Genomic DNA, 8,627 nt, shown 5'->3' with positions numbered 1-8,627 from the left:
AGCTGGCATCCCACCCAATCTCCCTGAATATGTTGATCCCCAAAGCCACCAGTCAGCCAGCGTCCCCACCCCAGAGCTCCAGCATCTCACTGTAGAACAGAAACAGACCACTTACAGTCACAGCGGCATTTTCAGAAAGTGTCCATAGCATGGACACAAACAGTCTGAAGAAAGCAATTCTGAGAAAACAAAGACATTCAGAAACTAGGGAAAAAAAGTTTAATTAAAATTATTTTTTAATCAGAAAAAAATAAGGTGAGATACTGTATCTATGAAACAAGAATGTGTTGCAATAAAAAGGAATATTCTGAGAACAAGGAACCACACTTAGAAACTAAAACTATGAGAGCTAAAATTACAAATTCAACACAAAGTTTAAAAGTAGAGCAAGAAATTCCTAAAGCCGAATAAGCAACCAAAGAACTGAACAATAGAAAAGACCACCAGAGGATGAGTTCCCAAACCCACACCCGGTTACTGCCCCAGGGAGAGGAAAATAGAGGGGAGAAAATTATTAAAGAAATGATGTGAGAAACTCACAGTTCTGCTTGCAGCAGTTGGAGTTGGGCTTCCTTTCACAGGCAGCAGAAGATTCAGCAGAAGATTCCCTGATGGTCATGAGGAGCACTCCAGTAAGATGAGGACTCAGGAGTGCTCCTGGAGTGGGCAACTTGGAGGTCACTGAGTAACTTGGTGAGAGCAATTTTGGCAGAGTAGTGGGGCTGAATCCAGAGGGAAGTCTGAGGAGCGAATGGAAGGAAGCAGAGACAATGTGTGAGCGCACACAAGTTTTACAGCGAGAAAAAAAATCAACCGACAGCTACAAGAAGGATTTGTTTTTTTGACGGAGTCTTGCTGTGTCGCCCAGGCTGGAGTACAGTGGTGCGATCTCGGCTCACTGCAAGGTCCGCCTCCCAGGTTCACACCGTTCTCCTGCCTCAGCCTCCTGAGTAGCTGGGACTACAGGTGCCTACCACCACGCCCAGCTAATTTTTTGTATTTTTAGTGGAGATGGAGTTTCACCGTGTTAGCCAGGATGGTCTCAATCTCCTGACCTCATGATCCACCTGCCTCCGCCTCTCAAAGTGCTGGGATTACAGCTGTGAGCCACCGCACCTGGCCATAGGATTTTTTTTTTTTTTTTTTTTTTTTTTTTTTTTCTTGAGACGGAGTTTTGCTCTTGTTGCCCAGGCTGGAGTTCAGTGGTGTAATCTTGGCTCACCACAACCTCTGCCTCCCAGGTTCAAGCGATTCTAGGAGGATTTTTTTCTTTTTTCTTTTGTATTATACTTTAAGTTCTAGGGTACATGTACACAACGTGCAGGTTTGTTACATATATATACATGTGCCATGTTGGTGTGCTGCACCCATTAATTCATCATTTGCATTAGGTATTTCTCCTAATGCTATCCCTCCCCCTGCCCCCAACCCATGACAGGCCCCCATGTGTGATGTTCCCCGCCCTGTGTCCAAGTGATCTCATTGTTCAATTCCCATCTACGAGTGAGAACATGCGGTGTTTGGTTTTCTGTCCTTGTGATAGTTTGCTCAGAATGATAGTTTCCAGTTTCATCCATGTCCCTGCAAAGGACATGAACTTATCCTTTTTCATGGCTGCATAGTATTCCATGGTGTATATGTATCACATTTTCTTAATCCAGTCTATCATTGACAGACATTTGGGTTAGTTCCAAGTTTTTGCTATTGTAAATAGTGACACAATAAACAGATGTGCATGTATCTTTATAGTAGCATGATTCATAATCCTTCGGGTATACACTCAGTAACAGGATGGCTGGGTCAAATGGTATTTCTAGTTCTAGATCCTTGAGGAATTGCCACACTGTCTTCCACAATGGTTGAACTAATTTACACTCCTGCCAACAGTGTGAAAGCATTCCTATTTCTCCACATCCTCTCCAGCATCTGTTGTTTCCTGACTTTTTAATGATCACCATTCTAACTGGTGTGAGATGGTATCTCACTGTGCTTTTGATTTGCATTTCTCTGATGACTAGTGATGACTATTTTTTAATGTGTTTGTTGGCTGCATAAATGTCTTCTTTTGAGAAGTGTCTGTTCAGATCCTTTGCTCACTTTTTGATGGGGTTGATTTTTTCTTGTAAATTTGTTTAAGTTCTTTGTAGATTCTGGATATTAGCCCTTTGTCAGATGGGTAGACTGCAAAAATTTTCTCCCATTCTGTAGATTGTCTGTTCACTCTGATGGTAGTTTTTTTTTTTTTTTTTTCTTTTTTCTGTGCAGAAACTCTTTGGTTTAATTAGATCCCATTTGTCTATTTCAGCTTTTGTTGCCATTGCTTTTGGTGTTTCAGTCATGAAGTCCTTGCCCATGCCTATGTCCTGAATGGTATTGCCTATGTTTTCTTCTAGAGTTTTTATGGTTTTAGGTCTAACATTTAAGTATTTAATCCTTCTTGAATTAAATTTTGTATAAAGTGTAAGGAAAGGATCCAGTTTCAGCTTTCCACATATGCCTAGCCAGTTTTCCCAGCACCATTTATGAAACAGGGAATCCTTTCCCCATTTCTTCTTTCTCTCAGGTTTTTCAAAGATCAGATGGTTGTAGATGTGTGGTGTTATTTCTGAGGCCTCTGTTCTGCTCCATTGGTCTATATATCTGTTTGGTACCAGTACCATGCTGTTTTGGTTACTGTAGCCTTGTAGTATAGTTTGAAGTCAGGTAGCATGATGTCTCCAGCTTTGTTCTTTTTGCTTAGGATTGTCTTGGCAATGAGGGCTCTTTTTTGGTTCCATATGAACTTTGAAGTAGTTTTTTCCAATTCTGTGAAGAAAGTCATTGGTAGCTTGATGGGGATGGCACTGAATCTATAAATTACCTTGGGCAGTATGGCCATTTTCATGATATTGATTCTTCCTATCCATGAGCATGGAACGTTCTTTCATTTGTTTGTGTCCTCTTTTATTTTGCTGAGCAGTGGTTTGTAGTTCTCCTTGAAGAGGTCCTTCACATCCCTTGTAAGCTGGATTCCTAGGTATTTTATTCTCTTTGTAGCAGTTGTGAATGGAAGTTCACTCATGGTTTGGCTCTCTGTCTGTTACTGGTATACAGGAATGCTTGTGATTTTTGCACATTAATTTTGTATCCTGAGACTTTGCTGAAGTTGCTTATCAGCTTAAGGAAATTTTGGGCTGAGACGATGGGGTTTTCTAAATATACAGTCATGTCATCTGCAAACAGGGACAATTTGACTTCCTCTTTTCCTGAATACCCTTTATTTCTTTCTCTTGCCTGATTGCCCTAGCCAGAACTTCCAACACTATGTTGAATAAGAGTGGTGAGAGAGGGCATCCCTGTCTTGTGCCAGCTTTCAAAGGGAATGCTTCCAGTTTTTGCCCATTCAGTATGATATTGGCTGTGGGTTTGTCATAAATAGTTCTTATTATTTTGAGATGCATTCCATCAATACCTAGTTTATTGAGTTTTTAGCATGAAGGGATGTTGAATTTTATCAAAGGTCTTTTCTGCATCTGTTGAGATAATAATATGTTTTTTCATTGGTTCTGTTAATGTGATGGATTGCGTTTATTGATTTGCATATGTTGAACCAGACTTGCATCCCAGGGAGGAAGTTGACTTGATTGTGGTGGATAAGCTTTTTGATGTGATGCTGGATTCAGTTTCCCAGTATTTTATTGAAGATTTTTGCATCGATGTTCATCAGGGATATTGGTCTAAAATTCTCTTTTTTTGTCTCTGCCAGGCTTTGATATCAGGATGAGGCTGGCCTCATAAAATGAGGTAGCGGCCGGGCGCGGTGGCTCAAGCCTGTAATCCCAACACTTTGGGAGGCCGAGACGGGCGGATCACGAGGTCAGGAGATCGAGACCATCCTGGCTAACACGGTGAAACCCCGTCTCTAATAAAAAATACAAAAAACTAGCCGGGCGAGGTGGCGGGCGCCTGTAATCCCAGCTACTCGGGAGGCTGAGACAGGAGAATGGTGGGAACCCAGGAGGCAGAGCTTGCAGTGAGCTGAGATCCGGCCATTGCACTCCAGCCTGGGCAACAGAGCAAGACTCTGTCTCAAAAAATAATAATAATAAATAAAATAAAATAAAATGAGGTAGGGAGGAGTCCCTCTTTTCCTATGGATTGGAATAGTTTCAGAAGGAATAGTACCAGCTCCTCTTTGTACCTCTGGTAGAATTTGGCTGTGAATCCATCTGGTCCTGGACTTTTTTTGGTTGGTAGGCTATTAATTATTGCCTCAGTTTCAGAGTCTGTTATTAGTATATTCAGAGGTTTAACTTCTTTGTGGCTTAGTCTTGCAAGGGTGTACGTGTCCAGGAATTTATCTATTTCTTCTAGATTGTCTAGTTCATTTGTGTAGAGGTGTTTATAGTATTCTCTGATGGTAGTTTGTATTTCTGTGGGATCGGTGGTGATATCCTTTTTATCAGTTTTTATTGCATCTATTTGATTCTTCTCTCTTTTCTTCTTTATTAATCTTGCTAGTGGTCTATCAATTTTGTTGATCTTTTCAAAAAACCAACTCCTGGATTCATTATTTTTTGAAGGATTTTTTGTGTCTCTATCTCCTTCAGTTCTGCTCTGATCTTAGTTATTTCTTGCCTTCTGCTAGCTTTTGAATTTGTTTGCTCTTGCTTCTCTTGTTCTTTTAATTGTGATGTTAGGGTGTTGATTTTGGATCTTTCCTGCTTCCTCTTGTGGGCATTTAGTGCTAGATATTTCCTGCTACACACTGCTTTAAATGTGTAGCAGAGATTCTGGTACATTGTATCTTTGTTCTCATTGGTTTCAAAGAACATCTTTACTTCTGCCTTCATTTCATTATTTATCCAGTAGTCATTCAGGAGCAGGCTGTACAGTTTCCATGTAGTTGTGTGGTTTTGAGTGAGTTTCTTAACCCTGAGTTCTAATTTGATTGCACTGTGGTCTGAGAGGCAGTTTGTTGTGATTTCTGTTCTTGTACATTTGCTGAGGAGTGCTTTACTTCGAACTGTGTGGTCAATTTTGGAATAAGTGTGATGTGGTGCTGAGAAGAATGTATATTCTGTTGATTTGGTGTGGAGAGTTCCTAATAAATGCCTATTAGGTCCGCTTGGTGCAGAGATGAGTTCAATTCCTGGATATCCTTGTTAACTTTCTGTCTCATTGATCTGTCTAATTTTGACAGTGGGGTGTTAAAGTCTCCCATTATTATTGTGTGGGAGTCTAAGTCTCTTTGTAGGTCTCTAAGGACTTGCCTTATGAATCTGGGTGCTCCTATATTGGGTGTATATATATTTAGGATAGTTAGTTCTTCTTGTTGAGTTGATCCCGTTACCATTATGTAATGGCCTTCTTTGTCTCTTCTGATCTTTGTTGGTTTAAAGTCTGTTTTATCAGAGACTAGGATTGTAATCCCTGCTTTTTTTTTTTTGTTTTCCATTTGCTTGGTAGATCTTCCTCCATCCCTTTATTTTGAGCCTATATGTATCTGCATATGAGATGGGTCTCCTGAATACAGCACACTGATGGGTCTTGACTCTTTATCCAACTTGCCAGTCTGTGGCTTTTACTTGATGCATTTAGCCCATTTACATTTAAGGTTAATATTGTTATGTGTGAATTTGATCCTGTCATTATGATGTTAGCTGGTTATTTTGCTCATTAGTTGATGCAGTTTCTTCCTAGAATTGATGGTCTTTACAATTTGGCCTGTTTTTGCAGTGGCTGGTACTGTTTGTTCCTTCCCAGGTTTAGTGCTTCCTTCAGGAGCTCTTGTAAGGCAGGCCTGGTGGTGACAAAATCTCTCAACATTTGCTTGTCTGTAAAGGATTTTATTTCTCCTTCACTTATGAAGCTTAGTTTGGCTGGATATGAAATTCTGGGTTGAAAATTCTTTCCTTTAAGAATGTTGAGGAGGCCTGCATTGATCCTGGGTTGGAGGAGGTGGCGGCCAGTGAGGCTGCAGCGTGAAGACAGCGGGCATGGTGGGGCGGGAGAAAGAGCTCTCTATACACTTTGTTCCCGGGAGCTGCCGGCTGGTGGAGGAGGAAGTTAACATCCCTAATAAGAGGGTTCTGGTTACTGGTGCCACTGGGCTTCTTGGCAGAGCTGTACACAAATAATTTCAGCAGAATAATTGGCATGCTGTTGGCTGTGGTTTTAGAAGAGCAAGACCAAAATTTGAACAGGTTAATCTGTTGGATTCTATTTTTTTTTTTTTTTTTTGAGACCGAGTCTCGCTCTGTCGCCCAGGCTGGAGTACAGTGGCCGGATCTCAGCTCACTGCAAGCTCCGCCTCCTGGGTTTATGCCATTCTCCTGCCTCAGCCTCCCGAGTAGCTGGGACTACAGGCGCCCACCACTTCGCCCGGCTAGTTTTTTGTATTTTTTAGTAGAGACGGGGTTTCACCGTGTTAGCCAGGATGGTCTCGATCTCCTGACCTTGTGATCCGCCCGTCTCAGCCTCCCAAAGTGCTGGGATTACAGGCTTGAGCCACCGCGCCCGGCCAATCTGTTGGATTCTAATGCAGTTCATCACATCATTGATGATTTTCAGCCCCATGTTATAGTGCATTGTGCAGCAGAGAGAAGACCAGATGTTGTAGAAAATCAGCCAGATGCTGCCTTTCAACTTAATGTGGATGCTTCTGGGAATTTAGCAAAGGAAGCAGCTGCTGTTGGGGCATTTCTCATCTACATTAGCTCAGATTATGTATTTGATGGAACAAATCCACCTTAAAGAGAGGAAGACATACCAGCTCCCCTAAATTTGTATGGCAAAACAAAATTAGATGGAGAAAAGGCTGTCCTGGAGAACACTTTAGGAGCTGCTGTTTTGAGGATTCCTATTCTGTATGGGGAAGTTGAAAAGCTTGAAGAATGTGCTGTGACTGTTGTGTTTGATAAAGTGCAGTGCAGCAACAAGTCAGCAAACATGGATCACTGGCAGCAGAGGTTCCTCACACATGTCAAAGAGGTGGCCACTGTGTGCCGGCAGCTAGCAGAGAAGACAATGCTGGATACATCAATTAAGGGAACCTTTCACTGGTCTGGCAATGAACAGATGACTAAGTATGAAATGGCATGTGCAATTGCAGATGTCTTCAACCTCCCCAGCAGTCACTTAAGACCTATTACTGACAGCCCTGTCCTAGGAGCACAGCGTCCAAGAAATGCTCAGCTTGACTGCTCCAAATTGGAGACCTTGGGCATTGGCCAACGAACACCATTTCGAATTGGAATCAAAGAATCACTTTGGCCTTTCCTCATTGACAAGAGATGGAGACAAATGGTCTTTCATTAGTTTATTTGTGTTGGGTTTTTTTTTTTTTTAAATGAAAAGTATAGTGTGTGGCACTTTTTAAAGAACAAACGAAATAGTTTTGTATGAGTACTTTAATTGTGACTCTTAGGATCTTTCAGGTAAATGATGCTCTTGCACTAGTGAAATTGTCTAAAGAAACTAAAGGACAATGTTGCCCTGTTTGCAGTAATTTTTCTTTTTGTCATTTTGTTTGTCCTGGCTAAACTTGGAGTTTGAGTACAGTAAATTAGATCCTTAAATATTTGAGAGCCAGGATGAAGCAGATCTGCTGTAGACTTTTCAGATGAAATGCATTGTTCATTCTCATAACCTCCATATTTTCAGGATTTTTGAAGCTGTTGACCTTTTCATGTTCATTATTTTAAACTGTGTGAAATGGTATAAAAATCATTGGTGTTCATTATTTGCTTTGCTTGAGCTCAGATCAAAATGTTTGAAGAAAGGAACTTTATTTTTGCAAGTTACGTACAGTTTTTATGCTTGAGATATTTCAACATGTTATGTATATTGGAGCTTCTACAGCTTGATGCTTCCTGCTTTTATAGCAGTTTAGGGGAGCACTTGAAAGAGCGTGTGTACATGTATATTTTTCCTAGGTAAACATTGAATGCAAATGTGTATTTTTTAATATAAATATATAACTGTCCTTTTCATCCCATGTCACCAGTAAGTGATATTTCATATGTGTGGTTATACTCATAATAATGGGCCTTGTAAGTCTTTTCACCATTCATGAATAATAATAAATATGTACTGCTGGCATATAAAAAAAAAAAAAAGAATGTTGAATATTGGCCCCCACTCTCTTCTGGCTTGTAGAGTTTCTGCTGAGAGATCCACTGTTAGTCTGATGGGCTTCCCTTTGTGGGTAACCTGACCTTTCTCTCTGGCTGCCCTTAACATTTTTTCCTTCATTTCAACTTTGGTGAATCTGACAATTATGTGTCTTGGGGTTGCTCTTCTCGAGGAGTATCTTTGTGGTGTTCTCTGTATTTCCTGAATTTGAATGTTGGCCTGCCTTGTTAGGTTGGGGAAAGTCTCCTGGATAATATCCTGAAGAGTGTTTTCCAACTTGGTTCCATTCTCCCTGTCACTTTCAGGTACACCAATCAGACATAGATTTGGTCTTTTCACATAGTCCCATATTTTTTGGAGGCTTTGTTCGTTTCTTTTTACTCTTTTTTCTCTAAACTTCTCCTCTTGCTTTATTTCATTAATTTGATCTTCAATCACGGATACCCTTTCTTCCACTTGATTGAATCGTCTATTGTAGCTTGTGCATGCGTCACGCAGTTCTCGTGCCATGG

The 8,627-nt window shown here is 40.8% G+C and overlaps 1 pseudogene across 1 annotated transcript; it reads left to right on the top strand.

Moving 5' to 3' along the window:
- The first annotated feature begins 5,928 nt into the window (after positions 1–5,928).
- LOC104662968 lies at positions 5,929–8,081 on the top strand (annotated as a pseudogene). Its single transcript, XR_748066.2, has 2 exons — positions 5,929–6,185; positions 6,490–8,081. The product of XR_748066.2 is annotated as a methionine adenosyltransferase 2 subunit beta-like (transcript).
- The last annotated feature ends 546 nt before the right edge of the window (positions 8,082–8,627 follow it).

This window comes from Rhinopithecus roxellana, chromosome 3, assembly GCF_007565055.1.
Source record: "Rhinopithecus roxellana isolate Shanxi Qingling chromosome 3, ASM756505v1, whole genome shotgun sequence".
Taxonomy (NCBI): Eukaryota; Metazoa; Chordata; class Mammalia; order Primates; family Cercopithecidae; genus Rhinopithecus; species Rhinopithecus roxellana.
Note: the sequence above shows the minus strand (reverse complement) of the source record. Positions and strands in the feature narration are given on the sequence as shown.